Source organism: Symphodus melops (assembly GCF_947650265.1).
Source record: "Symphodus melops genome assembly, chromosome: 8".
NCBI classification, from domain to species: Eukaryota; Metazoa; Chordata; class Actinopteri; order Labriformes; family Labridae; genus Symphodus; species Symphodus melops.
Window position 1 is genome coordinate 24707308 of NC_136698.1, and position 15817 is coordinate 24723124.

The 15817-nt window shown below is 40.6% G+C and overlaps 2 protein-coding genes across 7 annotated transcripts in view; one reads left to right on the forward strand and one right to left on the reverse strand.

The window, feature by feature from the left end:
* Nucleotides 1-2327: 2327 nt before the first annotated feature.
* Nucleotides 2328-15817, forward strand: part of lpp (LIM domain containing preferred translocation partner in lipoma) — a 157901-nt gene continuing 144411 nt past the window's right edge. For 3 of the 5 annotated variants that reach the window (XM_079350537.1, XM_079350541.1, XM_079350538.1), the window contains exons 1-2: nucleotides 2328-2538; nucleotides 9466-9518. The gene's annotated coding sequence lies outside the window, so the exon portion shown is untranslated. Of the gene's footprint in view, nucleotides 2539-9465; nucleotides 9519-11652; nucleotides 11752-15817 lie in introns of those variants that run through there. The other 2 variants (XM_079350540.1, XM_079350539.1) reach the window with 2 other exon arrangements.
* LOC306828231 (basic immunoglobulin-like variable motif-containing protein) overlaps nucleotides 8898-15817 on the reverse strand; it is a 367160-nt gene continuing 360240 nt past the window's right edge. For both annotated transcript variants that reach the window (XM_079350544.1, XM_079350543.1), the window contains exon 11: nucleotides 8898-8907. The gene's annotated coding sequence lies outside the window, so the exon portion shown is untranslated. The remainder of the gene's footprint in view (nucleotides 8908-15817) is intronic.

Genomic DNA, 15817 nt, shown 5'->3' on the forward strand with positions numbered 1-15817 from the left:
TAATACTAGAAGGCAAGTTATCAACCTGTTGTGTTAACAGATTGGTCACACTGAAAAACTATAATCGCTTCTTAAAACTTTCAATGATGCAGCTTCTTTTCCATGTAATGTTTAATATTGAACTGACAGTTTGAGCTACCCGTCACTAAAATATAGTTAGGTTGATTCCCTGTACATTAATGAGAGACACAGGATACAATAATCAAAGATCTTTACGGATGACATGTTGACGTGTCAGAAGACGTCAGAGGGCGTCAGATGTATATTACCATTAGCAATGCCTAAAATCCATTGAGCTGTCGGCCTCTCTGGGACATGTGAACAGAATTGAACCATTGTTAATGTTATCAGCAACAACTGGGATTTTCCTACTGTGAAAGGTCAATATGTCTGCTGTGAAATCAAGTCCATCAGCATTAAGTACTGTATACAGTACTTTGTAAATCATCACTCTGTGTAATGACAGAGGTAGAGTGGTGTTATGAGAACTGATATAAACTGAAAGTATGAAATTTGATCATCTAATTCAAATGAACCAGGATCTGTTTAGACCCTCACATTGCATTTATTCTGCATATAAGACAGACAGTGAAAACACAGAAGTGATACTGTAAAAAACACAAAAGGACATCATTTCAGATTATTTTAATCAATAAACCGTGCATCCATCGACACTTAAAAACAAAAGTCATCGAGTATGAAAAACCTTACACTGTTTACTATGTGACAAAAACACACGTGTCCTGGTTCCCATTTGCACTGCACACATGCAAAGCACATTTTAATAACCATAACAATATAGAAATAAACAGACTACTTTCCTAGTTTGGCTCCTTGGCCTGAAATGTTTGAAGTGTACAAAGACAGTGCATGTCACAAAAGGAGAAAAACATAAATGAACAACAGAGTCAAATGTGTTTCTTGCCCAGTCAGAATAAAGCCAAAATAACTTTTATAACTCTGTCTATTGTACAATCTTTGAATATAACAAGTAATGTGTAAGTATTCACTATGGAAACAAGCCTAAAACTCAGATTATAATTAACAAATGAGTCACACTGTATAACACTGAAGTGGAAACACCTACAAGTATAAGTACGGTACTCTTTCTCACGGTCACAGGAGACGGAAAGTGCATGACAAGATAACACTGCATCACAACACATTGTACATATTTGAATCTGTTGGTAATTCACACGTCATTGGTTGAGTGATTTTATGTTAGCTAAGCTGCTTCCTTTTTTTAACAAGCACCTTGCAATTTCAAAGCTATTTGTTTAATTTTCATGTGTTTCCGGCAAGATAAAAAAGTCACCCATCCTTGTGAGAGCAACCTTTTAAGTGTATGATACAAGAATGGATGAAATGCACAACAGAAGTCCCCCTCTCTGACTGAATTGTATTTTTTTTTTTAATTTGTATGTAATGGAGTTTAGATGTCTAGTTATCAGTGCACAGGCACAGGCCATTAATGACAGTCAGAAAAGAGTCTGTTATAATATACTGAGTCAAAGATTCAGAATTACAAATGTACAAACACAAAGATATACAGGTACACAGATATGGATTCTTGTACAGATTCTTGTACAGACATGCACGTGGCTTATAAGGTTATATTTTCATCATTTATTTTGGTAATAGACTTAAATTAATCTATTCCCCTCATTTTCTGCAATAATGTCAGTTCAATTTTTAAAAAAACAAACAAAGAAACATTTGTATACACTAAGATGTTAAGTGAAATCTGCAGAGATGAACGATATAACAACATAAACTGTGAATCAGGCATCTTTATTAACTCTAGTTGAGTGAAATTACAGCACAAAGCGTTCACTGGTATACTTGACAGTTGTGATATTGTTATTCTAAAAACAGGAACCAAACAAGAAAGTTAAACATACAATTTACAGTTGGCGACATTAACCAGCAGCCAAGAAAAAAAAGTCCTTTTAACAGCATTAAAATTATTTTACAAGACATGATATTGTTAAGAGTTTCTGTTTTAGTTACAACCTTCATTAACCAATGAATAACTCTTCAGAGAAAGGAAGATGATATGTCCAAAATGATTGATTATAAAAAAATTGAAATAAAGTCTACATTTTGAGAATAAAGTTGAAATACTATTTTGTGAAATTTCAACTAAAACTTTATTGTTAACTCTTCAGCGTTTCCCCCCCTGATACTTCATCCTCTCCTTTATTTCTATACTCAAGTGTGGCCCTAATGCTCTTCCGTAGCCTACATTAGGTGTAGATAAAAAAAAAAAAACCTGCATTACAACATATCCTTTTTTCCCCCTACATGTCTGACCCTGTCCCATACATTCACGTGCACACACACAGGCTTTGGGCTGTTTCTGTGACACCGCTGGCCTGCTGCCTTACATGGGCAAACCTCTCCACTGACTGAGGCGGCTGGAATTTCAGAGCGTGACGTCACTGCCTACAACTCTCCCAGAATTTGGATCAAGAAGTTTCACTTTTTTTTTTGGGGTGGGATTTTCGACCTCCTGTTACGTTTCCTAGAAAGCGCGAGGTAAGCGAAACTATCCACCTCTACTCATTCGCTTTTAAAACCTTTTTTCTGTGACTGTCGGCTGTGTTGGTGTTAACTTAAAGAAATATGAGGGATTTCCTCAGTGTTGGTCTGCTCGGCCTTGTTAGGCTACAATATGATCTTTGTAGCTCACTATGAGGGCGTGGACTAGCCGTGGCTGTTACTAATGTTGCTTGAGGATACTAACTAACCTAACTTGTCGCTGTGCAGTGTCGAGCCAGGCTCAGTCATGCGATGAAACGAAGAAACATTGTGAACAAGTTTTTGCCAGAGAGGGACTCTGGGCGTCTCTGCTCTTTCTGTTTTTAGCCGAGTGGTCTGCTGCTGAGCAATGCGGAAGAGACACTGTCACCGGGGAAACGAGAGAGCCCCCCATCTGCACACAAATATGTCTCTGCGAGTTCCTCTAGCATGCACATAAAGCCACCTTTACTGAAGTGTCCCGTTACAGGGAAACAGTTAATCTTGGGTGAGTGTTTGTGTTTCGGGATAGCCGTCAAAAGGTGGCTCAATAACGTGTGTCTTTGCTTGTTTACGACAGTGTAGATTCGCCACGTTGTTTAAGTTGTATTTAAGGCATGCTTAGCTGTTAAACTAGAAACAAATGTTTTTTTTTATGGTAATATAAGTCCATTAAAAACGCAAATAACGCCCCAAAAGAGCTGACGCAGCGTTGTTAGATAACTCATAGAGAAGTGGACTAGCATTAGAGGACAGGCCTCGTGTGTACTTTTACCCAAGGTTTAGATGAAAAGATAGAGCAGGAAACCATCACTGCTTTGATTCGCCACACAAAAATGCACAACCAGGCCCCACCCAAGTTAAATAGTGACTTAAAGTCTCTGCAGGGGGCATCACACTCCCTCAATCTGATGCCTGACAGTGGTGACAGACATCAGATATTGCCATGTCGTCACCATTTAGTTGAGTTTTCTTCATAAAGTTACCTCACTTCCTTGTGATAAAAAAGTTATCCACTTTGAATGTTTCATGAAAGATAACCTGGGGCCTGTAAGAGCAGGATTTGGGGTTAGCAAGGTAACTTCAGGGTTAATCCTCCTACGAAGGTGGTTCACTTCTTACCTGGGTATATCGCCATGGTAACGTATGCTGCACACCTGCTCTCATACTTCAGCATATTGTATGTTTAAGATAAGAGATCAACCTGTAAAAACCTCCGCCCACTGACCAATCAGATCTTTTGATATTGGAGCTCCCGGAGCTGATTGAGAGGGAGAGGACTCTTCGTGTGTCCCTCATGATTTTATATTATAGTCCATCAAGTTAATGATTATTTTCTGAGATCCTCGTCTGTGATCCTTTAGCTAGACTAAAACAGCACCGGAAACATTTAACTAGTGTTTTTAAGATTTACAATTACAAATAGCTTCTGATGGCTTTGAATTGTATTTTCATATTAATGTTTAACGTCTCGGTGCTGCTCTGTTTGTGATCGAGCTGCAGCTGAAATATAACTCCTTTTAACAGGTGCACATGACACATGAAAGAGTCAGAGCAACACATTCGGTTCAGGGAGAAAAAACGGGAGTCATTCAGTTCTAAGGCGAACTAACGATGGGGAAAATAGAATAAGTTTGCATATTAAAACTTGCCGATGTTTCTTTTATCTGCCACTTGTCCTTCCTGCGTGCAGTGGTGTAACTTTAGTCCTTTGTGAGTCTGCAGTTTTATCTTAAACGTCTTTATGTTATTTATATAGTTTGGTAGGTATGATGATCTGCTGATGACAGACGCTGTTTTGATTGTGATAGGTTAGATGAAGCTAACTCTGCCCTTTTATTTGAACACGCTCCTCCAAACTTTGGGTTTACCTATCAGGTTGATGACCACCTTCGTGGGACTGTTAAGCACGATGGTATCTTATGTTAGGGCCCACCCAGATAATCCAAAGAGAACCTGGATCTGTTTAATTTGCTTCATAGTGCAAGCCCTGGCTGTCATTTAGTCGCATCTTTTCCCGACTTGGGGCTGTTTGGAACAGATTTTCTTCCCAGGTTCTCCTACAGCAGGGGTGCCCAACCTTTTTTGACCCAAGATCTACTTTTCAAGTAGCCAACTTCCCGTGATCTACCAGTCCAATGTCAACATCGCAAACCCACACACATTGTTTCCAGTCTGCAGTAACTAACTTCACAACGCTCTTTCTTGTTGTCAAACAACCAAGAGGCATCAATCAATCAATCATTTTTATTTATATAGCACTTTATATACAAAGTGCTGACCATCAAAATCAATGCTCCCCTCCTTTACATCACAACCCTTTCCTCCCTCCTTTACATCACATCCCCTCCCTTCTTTACATCACATCCCCTCCCTCGTTATGCACGCACACGCACGTTAAGTTTGGGAGTGTGTAAACGCTCTGAGCGCTAGCTGCTAGCTACGGTTGACAGCTGTCAACTTCCTGTCTTATATATCTTGCAATACATATCTCGCTCTGTCGCCAATCATAGCAACGCGGTCGACGCGAAGACGTCCGCGTCATTACAAAATCTTGGAGATGCGTGGCTGAGCGCTCAGACCCTCGCGCCGGCTGTGATTGCGCAATATTTACGTTGACTCGCGATCGACCTTGGAATCAGTCCACGGTTGACCAGTAGACCGCGATCGACTGATTGGGCAATCCTGTCCTACAGTGTTAGTGGTATGAAGGTCCATTTTAAAGTCCCTTATTTGCTCAGAGATCATCAGGGACGCCCCGATTTATAAATAGATACATAGAAATGGAAGTATACTGTATATGAAATATGTTTGACATTTAAGATTGAAATTCTTGTCCCTCACAGCGGGAAGTTTCCCCTGTTGGACGGTAAGGGGGCGGGAAAGGACTCTCAGGAGGCAAGGATGATGTTAAAGGAATGAAACTAAAGTAGCAGATGAAACAACATTGCCTTTAAGAGAAAGGAGAAGAACAAAACATAGTGAAGCAGTTTTATTATGTGGACAAGATCGTACCTTTCATGTCCATACAGACCTTCTCACATACACTTTTCAGAGTATTTCCTGCTGTGATCAGCTCAGCCAGACTTTACACAGATAACTTGCTGGAAGGCTGGCATGAACACGCGAGTGTTCGTAAAGTCTGATTTAAAAAATGTGGCTGTTTGTGTTCACATATGCAGCTGTCGTGTAAACAGTATTCATCAGAGGGGCATCAAACTCCTGATCTTCTGATTGGACAATGACCCACTCTGAGCCAAAGCTGCCCAGGGACAGAATAAGTCAATAATCAGTCATTTGTTGTAAGTGGAAAACAAAACCTTTGCCCTTACGATACATGATGTTTTTCGACTATGAAATGTTGCCAACGTGAAAAAAAAAAAAAAAGTCTGACTTCCTCTAAAAGACAGAATTCAAACTCTGACTTGTGTTGGGTGTCAAATCAATAACAGCTTCCTCCCCTGAGAGTGCTGTCATCAAACTGAATACATCTGCGTCACTCCGACACATTTTTCACAACATTAAACGGAAGTGTCTTTAAAATCTCTGCCTAAAAAGGGCTCATTTGACAGCGTTGATGATGTTAAAGTTAAAAGATGAGTGCTTCTGCTGCCTTTGAGCTCAGGCCCCCCGGTACTCTCCGTATAGTGGTGTTATTCTACTGTTTGTGTTTCTTGGCATGTTTTAATCAGGAGTTCCCTCTCTGAAAGGGACGGCGGCCATTTCCAAAATTTCAAGTGTACAGTTTAAGAGAAGAGCGAGATGCCACGACAGTTGGCTTTCAAAAAGTGTCACCTGTGTGAGCAGCTTCAGCGCAACCAGTACTTTACATCTCTATAATCTATGTTGCTACCTTTGATATTTGCATACCTTACTATTCCATTTAGACTAAAGCAGAACTACCTGACCAACTTGAAGCTCTTGTGAAGATATTTCCAGAATCCTGAAAGACTCTTAACTGCTTGGATTAAAAAAGAGGATTCCATCTGATAAGACTGATTTGTAACCTCTGTCCCAAACTGAACCTTTTTCTCCTGATCCAAACAAGGAAGGGTTTTAGGAAAACACATATTTCCAGGATATGTCTGTCGAACTGGAACCAAAATATAGAAGAAAAAAAAAAAGTTTTACATTGACGAGAAAATATTTCTGCATCGTTTTATTATAATTTCTATGTTGATGTAAAGTAAGTTGCATGTTACCTGTCATTTTAGGAGTACATAGAAGAATACAGACTTTGATACAACAGTACAAACCATCTGTTTGAATACAAAGGTGTTCTACTCTGCTGCATGTGTCCTGATACAGATACGGATTCATGTATTTTGTAAAATCATGATTCATAGTTTTATTGTTGTTGCTGAGATTATGTGAAAGGCTTCACTGTTGTTGCATTATGCTGGCTTCACATACAAACAGGAAGCAGCAACAACTGTAGGGTTTATGAAATCTTTTCAAAGTGACGTGTAAGAATTGTACGTTTGATCATATAGAAGGAGCTGTTCCATCTCGTCTGAATGACGTCTTGATGGAGGTGATTTGTGGGCACCTGCAGTTCAGTCTGAACGTCCGACACTCGATATGTAAATTACGTAAATATAAGATTGTATCTGTTCCATCATAAACTATAAATGCTAACATTGCAACTGCAATAAATTCTGATTTATTGTGTAGCCCTACACTATAACATATCTCAGTCACATCTCTGCAAACTACTTAAATTGCCGAATGCTTTAAATCTGGACGTTATATCTAGACTGTGTTAAACTTTCAAAGAGGATGGCTTATTGTTTTATCTCTGTGACTTAAATCATATGTTGAGGCCGGGTACGAACAGTGTGTGTGTGTGTGTGTGTGTGTGTGTGTGTGTGTGTGTGTGTGTGTGTGTGTGTGTGTGTGTGTGTGTGTGTGTGTGTGTGTGTGTGTGTGTGTGTGTGTGTGTGTGTGTGTGTGTGTGTGTGTGTGTGTGTGTGTGTGTGTGTGTGTGTGTGTGTGTGTGTGTGTGTGTGTGTGTGTGTGTGTGTGTGTGTGTGTGTGTGTGTGTGTGTGTGTGTGTTCTTCGGAGAGTCATGTTAATGCTATCTCTCTCCATTTGCAGTGAACTGACCTTTAATGTGCTCAAGAAAGGAATCATAATACGAGGTCTAGTGACAGATCAGAGAAAAACTCCTGAAGCATCAAACTGATTTGATCTATTTTAAATCTTTAAGCCAGAGGAAGGTTACGTCATCATATTAGAGGGAAACAAACAAACGTAGTGTTTATTCTGACTGATAAAAACACACTTAAACATGCATGAGCAGACTCATGACACATCATACAGGGCATACAGCATGGACGTGTCAGGGCCCGCCTGCTCTGTACTGATGTGTACAACAACCCTGTTCTCTGTCTGACACTTTGTTTGTTTGATTATGCATTCACATACATTTGAGAGCAGTTTACTGTCAGTCTGCCTCGTACTTGTAGGACTCATCTGAAGTATTCGTCCGTCAGGAGGAGTGACTGAACTGTGTTAGGAGGAGCTGATGTAGTGTGATGTGACTCAGTGACCTCACACTGTTTTCTTTAGTTTTGCACTATATGCTACATGCAGCATCAAGTCTTCACGCAGCGTGTCTCCGGCCTCTAGGATGCCGTTAAAGAACACATGGAAATAAAAAACCTGTCTAGTCTTATGCAATTTGTTTGCATGTTTGTTGCACCAGACGGTATGCTTGGTGTGTTTCTTTAAAAAGGCTTCTGCTGTTGCATCAGAACAAAAAAAAGCAAACTACTATCTACTATCTTCAAGCTCCATACAAGAATTTGGGGTTTATAAATAATGAGAGAGGAAGGATATGCACATCCTATCCAAAGTCTGCGAATCTGCTGCTGGAAAAAAAAGTATCTCACGATCAAGCGAGCTCATAGGAACATGATGATCAGACACGAGCTCATTACACGACTGAAACATCTCGTGAAAATGAAACAATGATCAGCAGACTAGTAATGGTTATGAGTCGCTGACGCAGACTTTCAATGCTCAGTCAGTCAGATACAAGAATGTACCTCTGATGGTACATTTTACATCATATATGAACTGAAACACTTTTAATTATCTTTATAATTGTCAGTATGAAACACTGAATATACCATGATGATGTAACACACTCCAGTCCAGTGTTTGAAGTCATGTACCAGAAAGCTAGTCACCAAAGACGCTATACTTTAAAACAGAAGAAGAAGAATTTACACAACAACAATGGCGGTGGCGGCATGCAATAACAGCAGCGCGAGCAACAAGTAGCAAAAAACATCCTGCACCCGGTCTTCAAAAGTCTGGCAGTTTTTTTACTCTTCTCGGGAAGAAACTAGTGTCAGCGCTACACAAGTCACAGCAGACCAGTGCCCTCCCTGCACAGACCCTGTCATTTCTCTGTTTGAGAGATGAATAAAGGATTATTGATTGATTGATATACAACTCTATATAATCCTTATAAACGTGTATATGGTTATTTTTGTAAACCATGAAAAGGAAGGTGTTTTATTCTGCAAATAAACCGGATGTTTTAATGTTGTATCGGTGTCTGAAACGGGGCTTTAGACTCCTCTACAGCCTCACGAGTACGCAGGCACACACACACTCACACACACTCACACTCACACACACACACACACACACACACACACACACACACACACACACACACACACACACACACACACACACACACACCCCCCCCCCACTGGTCCACCAGCGCCCCAGGCTCTTTATTCTTTTATAAGACACTGGCTGGGGATGGTACCTGGTGAGAACTGTCAAAGTCAAATGGACAGTTTGGGTTGAGTCAGGAGGATTTATAGTCCATGTCAGAGTTCATCCTCAGACGTGTCATCCTGCACTCTTCAATGATATGGAGTCAAAGTGAGTAATAAAGACATGTCTCTCTTCTCAATCAACAGATCTGAACACAGTCAAACTACCAGGAAGCCCACACATCCAGAGAGGAGGAAAGGTAAGGGGACTTGTACGCTTTTTAAACTGTATGTTGGTTTAGAGAAGCCAAAAAAGAAGCCACAGGACAGATTCAAACTTGGGCGTGTATTAACCCTTACATTACTGATACCCCACAACACTGGTTTAACTTATGAATGAACATGTCACCCTCAAAAGACCTCACAAGTGATCCCATCAGAGTGGTGCAGATCAACTGAGCCCAACAGGCCTTTCTTTTTCTCTGGTGTGAGTTAGTGTTGGTAAATAGAAACCTCTGTGGGCGATCTTTAAAGTCATATTGTCTTCTTATCGCTGTAATCTCTGACCTGAGGCCAAGTTAAAACCCAGGACAGGAAGTTGTTTATTGGAGGATCCAGGGAGTTCAGGATATCTCAGAAATCACCTCCATTGTGTGTCTTTGGAGTTCTTTATAAAATACTGAAACAATTAAGAAAGAGAGTTACACCTAATAGTTAATATCTGTCAACTGTTCATGTTTTCACTCACCGCACCGACATGTTTCTCCTGAATCCAAAATGCGATGTGATGTATTTAATGAGATCGTACCAAATACATAGAAATAAACCGAGCAGCAGCAGTCATTCATTAGGCCTGTGTCCACTGACGACGTTTTCAAAAACAGCTGACGCCCTCATTTGTCGCTGCGCTCACAGCACTCTCAGGTGAAATGAGTTCAACACACTGTCACACTGCCGCACTCGTCAGTGTCACACATCCCTTACTGACCAATCAGAATCAAGAAGGGGCGGGACTTTAGATGTCCACCTTTGTCAACAACAATCATGGACGTGAAACTCGTCTTTTCGAGGAAAATATTTTCAGTTGTAGAGCTGCTGCTCGGCCACGACTCAGATCCTTTACATTATTATTCTGATTGGAAGCAAAAATGAAGCCCACAGATTTACCTTGACTTAAGAGTCCTTACTGAGAGAAGAGAAGGTTGAGAAGTGCTCTGATAGCGCTGCTAGGACACCGGCCCTTTTACTCCCCTGTTAACAGTATTCACTAGTAATGTGTTGTGTTACATATTGTATACCTTCCAACACAGCTATTATTGTGAGTGTGTTGACAGTGAACAGATGTTTGATTTGGTTGTCAGATAAGTTTGTTTGTGTGGCTTAGATCTGATTGAATTCAAAATAAATGTTCCTGAACTCACTTTGATGGCGGGTATAACCCCTGGACGTCTTACTGATGCTTTTAAGACTCAAGTCTCTGTGTTGATATTGCAGCTCTGCATCGTAGTGGAGCTGTGTTTTCATGTTATAAAACAGACCATTACAGAAAAGGTGCAAAGTTCCTCTTTGCATTAGAGTCATGTAGAAGTTACATGTATTCCTACATGACTGTCAGGAGTTATGGCCAGATGTTGAACTTCAGTAATAAGAAAGGAAAGAGAGGTACACTGTACATTGAATATCTGTGAATATGAAATTCAGTCCACTCAACACACTCTGGCCTTTTGGGATTTTTTGATGAAGTGCCGTTTAAGGAAACAAGGGCTCTCAAGCCAAATAGCTCTTCAGCATAATTCCCATGGAGGCAGGGTGGTGTAATGTTCTTTCTAAGCGTTTCTTAATGTTAGCCTGATCTCCTCTGACCTTTGCCACTCGTGGGGAGTTATCAGACTTTAATTATACCTTCTTAATCATTGGAAGACAATCTGGGTAACAAGACAGCTTGTCATGATAAACGGGCTGTTTATCTGCTTATCGGCCAATGGCAGAATAAAGAGGACGTGAAAGGTAAGTAGTTCATGTTTGTATGAATTTTTCAGGTTCCTTTTGTGCAGTTTTGAGCTACCTCTGCTTCGCTTCTTTACACAGTGGCTGTAAAAACAGAGCTCGCAGTGCTGGCCTTCAGTGTTACCCATCTTAGGTCAGACTGAACCCAAAGCAGTTGTGAAAAGTTCTCCACAGTCATCATTATTATGATTCCCAGTGAAAGGTATGCACCACAGAGCTGGCTGTGTGGAGCGACTCCGGCTCTCAAGAGTTTGGCATTCCAAGTTAAAAGCAAACCAAACTGATATTGCCCCTCAATACTGGCTTCATATTTTCTCCATATTTGGGAATGTTTACTTCCTCATGATGGTTGACAGAGGTTGGAAGAGGGGATGTGAGTCATTTCGGCTGCATAAGGCTTTGTAAGGGTGAGAGAAGACTTCCAAAAGGCTGCCATTCAGGGAAGCTATAGCAGCTTTCTGTGCTTCAGTGATCTAAAGAGCAACTGTGAGTATCATTCTGTGCAACCGCTTTGTTTTTAAATGGTGGTTAGATGAGGGCATGTGCGTGTACATTAGAGAGAGCTGCTTATGTTACATAATAATAGAATGAGGTGAAAAAAGGCTCAATTGTTTATTTTTGAAGTTGCATTATTTAGTGCTTGAACATGAAGGCAATGAGGCGACATATCTCATCTTTTATCTCTGCACTACTGGAGCGACTCTGAAATTACAGAGAGACAGCATGAGATGATTTTAAACGTTTGCCAGATATGCAGATAAAAGTTTGGAAAAACTCAGCCCTGCTGTAAGATTTTTTTTGTGAGCGTGTCTGTGGGTAATATGAGACAAAGAAGAAGTGTGATGTAATCGGTTGTGACTGATGAGGGTTTTTTCCTGTGGATGGTTTGAGATCAGTGTGCGTTGGGGGCAGCTCGGTTCATTTTACACATACCCAGCCTGACTGATCTACAATTCAACAGGTCTCACGTTACCTTCAGGCTCTTCTGTTAACACTTCAAACATGAACTCATGTCTGCCATTAGTATTGGAGGGAGGAGCTCAATGACTTGACTTGGTTTTTCGTGCTGGTGTTGACTTAAGTGATCTGAAGCGTCTGATGACTTTTATTAGTCAATGAGACAAAGACTTAATCAGTATGTAACCTCGGAGCTACTTCCTCTGTTTGCACGCTGCTGTAATGTAAAAAGCTCTTTTCTTATGAAGCAGAAACACTTCATTTGTTTGACCTAAGATAGCTTTTTCACTAAGGTCATAAACGTTTACGATACTTAGACTTGTGATACCACATGTTTTAAAACAAAGCAATCTCTGTTATTTTAAAGATCAGTCTTTTTGGAAAGTACAAACCAAAAAAAAAAGTTTCTTAAGGCCGGTTCACACGGCAGGATTTTAAAATTGTCGGCCGATTTCCCAAACTTTAGAGACCACACACATGGCCATAAATAATCAGAGGTTTTACAGTTTCGGTCGTACAGTGTGTGGTGTGCGGCCACACGGCAACATCAACACACCACACACCAACCGATTTCACTCGTGAACGTCCCCCGATCAGACGGGAAATCTCGCAAAACCTCTCGAGATCAAACGTGTTTCCAGAGTCAACAAACGGACGAAGAGGATGTAACAGGGATCGTTTGTGCTGTTTTTATGTGAAAAAACACGTTTTAAAAAGAGGCGTCGGTCAAAGGAGTGGAGACAACGGGAGCATGAACTGTACTTGCTACATGATATGGAGGTGAGTAGTTGTTTTGCTCCCGGTGTTTTCGCTACTACGTCACCTGGCTTTCTGATTGGCTACGCGTCACAGTCAACAGGCTCGTGCTCGTTTTCTCCTCGGGGGGGAAACACCACACATGATGAGAGATCGGGCCAAAACAATCCAACATGTTGAATATCCCCGTGTTGAGATCAGAGCGGTCCCGACATTCTTCCGACTAGACGAGAGCGGTCTGAACACACCACACACGGCAGGATGATCTTATAAGATTATTTTATGATGATCGGGGCGTCCTTAAGATTATCGGAAGGGGAGAATCGGGGGGCCAAAATCGGCGTAGTTATCCTGCCGTGTGAACCAGGCTTTAGTTGTAGTTGTATATTGCAATATTTAAAATAACCATCAAATATTGAACCATTTTTTGTATTTGTTACCATGCAATATTTGGTACCTAAACAGTGTCCATGCTTTTGTGTAATTTAGACAAAGTGTCGGAGTCTTTCAGCAATTTTTGATCATTGAAAACAAGAAAGTTCCCAATGTAGGCTGCGTCAGATTTCTTCTTTTGTTGTTGTGGCATCAGAACAGTTAAAGTTTGATTTTAACTAGTAATATGTATGAAAACCTTTTCTGGAACTTCCAGAAAAAAAACAAAAACAAATTCTTGTATTGTGACAGATATAGGATTTTTGGGCCAGTACAGATATCGATATTAGGAGGGAAAAAAAATTCAATGCCAATAAATTGGGCAAAGTCATACCTTGATCTGTGCTCAATCGATCGTCACATATCTACACATTTATTGCATTAATCTCTTAAATGCAGATATCAAACACTTGAAGGAAAGATGAAGACAAGATGGTCACTCTACATGCATGACTGTTTGACACTGTGGAGAGTGATAATGCCTCATGTAATCCATATAACACACTCTGTTGGTCAAAGAACTGCACGTGAAATACAGCCATACTGAAAGGAAATGATTTTTGACTGGTGAATAAATCTACTATTATCAGGCATATGTGTGATGAAATTACCCAATAAGATTCACTTGCTATGCTAATATTGGCTGCTATCTGCTGATACATTTCACACAGTTGTTTTCTGTATAGAGACAAATCTAGGTGAAAGGTCAAAGTCCTGCAGCTCCATCTATAAGTAATAACAATAGCTGTAACTCTTCATATGAACAACAATGTGCATTTACAGGCTTAGGATCATTTTGAGAGTACGTTACCTTTGCACCTCGCTCTTTAGTTTGCTCCTAGATTATGCACTGTGCTGTTGGACACAAGCTTAATGTGTCCCTTGCACGATGGAGAGTTTAAATCAGGCCCCTGGAGGGCTTTTCATGGCCTGGTTTCTCTTTGAGTAGCTATCAAAGCTAATGAATGCACAGCACAGTTCTATACAGCCTGTCATAGACAATGTCTAAAGTAACCAACAAAACTATTAAAATCAATGTAGATCACTTCCAGTTTCACTTCACAGTTATGTTGCAGTGCTGACTCTATAAAGTCTATCAGGTGGTGTCATGAGATTGTGCTGTCGTTCCTGGTTCAACGTGTCGTTGATGACGCTGATTATTGGTTACATCAGTCACTTAATCTGGTCTCATTCTACTTCACCGTCTTTAATTTCAAGATGTTGGCGTCCTCAGATTGAGAGAGATTGTCTGTTTTCAGGGCAAGCCATCCAAATGAATCTCGTCAACAAATTAAGGCCCGATTAACGAGAGCAATTAGAGCGAGGATCCCACTGAGCTGAGGAGAATCCAAAGTGGAGGAGATTATCTCTCTTATTAAGGAGAATCACTTTAAGGCTTTGATTACTTTCTGTTTTTGTCTTCAACTCCTGATTACTCTACAACTGAGGATGCTTGTAAACAGCTGTTTTTCTTTACCACGGAGAGTTTTGGAGAGTGCAGATTGATCATGAGTTTCTATGTAAACAACGGTCATGCAGCTTTCAGCGCTGTAATACCAAATGTTGCTGAAATGGAGTCAAAAAAGGATCAAACTGACTGATGTTGTGACTTGTTGTGTAGGTTTGGAGTTTTGCTGGTTGATTTCTATTTAGATGCAGAAGTATCCGCTCAGCTCTTCTGAATTGTGGGTGGTTTTCCCTCTGTAAAGTTATCCAAATGATTTTCCAAGCAGTTCCACTGTAGAAGTTTTAGTTTTCCTGGCGTTCAGCTCGGCAGAGCCAGTGATGGTTCACAGTACGGAAACGCTTCTCTTGCAGCCTCACAGCTGGTACTACCAACTCATCTGATGGTCTCAATGACCACAGACAACAAACCACTGCACACACCATAGACCCTTATCAGGATCAGCTTTACTGGCCAGGTATATTTAACACACAAGGAATTTAACTTCACTCGACTGTGCTCTCTCTGCACAAATGTACAAAATTAACTAAAAATATAAACAAGTAATTAAAGACTAATATGTACAACATGAATTAAGATGTTATTATTACCCCTCATTTGCACTGTGTTAAAGCATGAAGGTGGAACAGTGAGGCAAGTTTTTCCACCACCAGAGGTAGTAATAGAGGCCGGCAGTGTGGATCAACGTGGTGTGTGTGCATGCCTGAGTGTGAGTGTGTATGTGAAGCTCCTGCTGGTTGTTGTGCCTCTTGTGCTTCTAGCAACATCGTAACCAGATGTGTAATCACACACTGGGGCTCCAACGTTACAACACTGACATTTCATCGTGAACGTTTCATGTTTGAAAAGTGAAACTGAAGTGAATTCAGATACCTCTACATGACCTGCTAAAGTTTCTTGTTGATTTTGCTGCATGCTGGTTGGCAGCATTGTGTTTAAACA